This window comes from Triticum aestivum, chromosome 2D (assembly GCF_018294505.1).
Source record: "Triticum aestivum cultivar Chinese Spring chromosome 2D, IWGSC CS RefSeq v2.1, whole genome shotgun sequence".
NCBI lineage: Eukaryota > Viridiplantae > Streptophyta > Magnoliopsida > Poales > Poaceae > Triticum > Triticum aestivum.
Genome location: NC_057799.1, coordinates 551,451,942 through 551,453,749, shown reverse-complemented (window position 1 = coordinate 551,453,749; position 1,808 = coordinate 551,451,942).

Below are 1,808 nucleotides of genomic sequence, written 5' to 3'. Positions count from 1 at the left end.
GGCCATCTAAATACGATAACAGCGGAAGACTTGGAAGATAAGTGAGTCCATCAACTCCAGCGGCATCACTGAGTATAAGACCACGACCTAAGGCACCTTACTCGTCGTCTGAAAATTCTGCAACATGAAACGTTGCAGCCCGAAAACGGGTCAGCACATAGAATATGCTGGCAAAGTAACACATAGAGAATAATGAACAATAATAAGTCTATACTACATGCATATATGGCTGGTGGAAAGCTCTATGGTTACAGTTTTTGCGAAAAGCCAATTTTTCCCTACTGCAAAGGAATAAATTTTATTTAACTATCATGGTGGTTGTTAAACATTGAGATGGTTGACAGCATCTCAATCCCAATTAAGAATCATTATTAACCCAACAAAATTAATTAAAAGTAACATGGTGATGAGATTCAAATGATAATCCAGGTACTAGATACTCAAGTTGTCCATAACCGGGGACACGGCTAACCATGATTAGTTTGTACACTCTGCAGAGCTTTGCGCACTTTTCCCCACAAGACTCGATCGCCTCCGCTTGATTCTCGCACTGCATGATGTTTGAGAAACGGATGACCGAGACACAGTCTTTCAGGAACAATCACTCTTTACTCCGGGTGGACCGGTACACCTACTTTCCCCTACATCTGCTAGCCCACCTCTTCAAGAGATCATGTAACCTACTCAACTATGCTAGAGCCCATAATAGCTTGTGGCTGCACACGGAAGTTTCTAGCATGAATAATCTTATGATCCCTTTGAGCCTGGGTGGCGGTCCTTATACAAACAGACAACACTGGATTCTCCAGGTGCCTCAATCCACCCAGATGTGAGTTTTAGTTGCCACCTTAGGTAAACCATAATTAACAATCTCACATCTGTCATGAATATCACTCAAACCCGATCCACGTCTACGAGCATAGCATGGCAATATAATAGCAACGTAGAAGTAACTCCCAAGGGTTTGATGAAAGAACAGGTAATAGGTACTACCTCAACTACTTCCCAATACCCACAATTTAATTAGATCCTAATCATGCAATGTTTGAGGAATAGATCTAATGCAATAAAAACTGGGTATGGAAGGTATATGATCAAAGTGTTACTTGCCTTGCTGATGATCCGCGAAACCTAGCGATTCGAAGTAACAAGCGGCACACTCCGGGTACTCTATCGCAAGCGAACAAGCAATCAATCAGTACTCATCTAATGCACAGGTAAAACTCGAATGAAAGATCCAACCAGAAAGTTCAACTTAAGAACTCCGGTTTGCAAAAAGAATCAACTCGAACGAAGCAACGAAAGTCAAACTGCGAAAGAAACAAGCTTCGTTTACTAATCTGGATCTAGGTCAAATTTTACAGTAGCAAAAACTTGTTTGAGTAGGCTAAACAGAAAGAGAATTTCGAGACGAAACTCTAGGCGCTTGAATCGCCTGATTCCGATGAACGAGCGAAAAGTTAAACAGAAACGAAGATTCGATCAGAAATCGAATCTGAGATAATCGCGGAAAAATCCGACGAAAAAGAAAAACGGACGAACGGTTAAAGAACGGACGTTCGTTAACAGAGAAAATTCGACGAACGCGTTCGCTGAAACGAACGTGTTGGTGAACGCTCACAAAATAACAAAACCGATCTAGGGTTTTTTTTCTTTTTTTTAAAACGAACTGTTTTTTTTAAAACAAAACCGGCAACCGAACGGCGGCGAGGTACCTCGTCGGGGCGGCTCCGGCGGGGCTCCGGCTGCTCCGGTCGAGGGGCGGCGAGGGCGGCGGGGCTCGGCGGGCTCGGGGGAGGGCGAGGGGC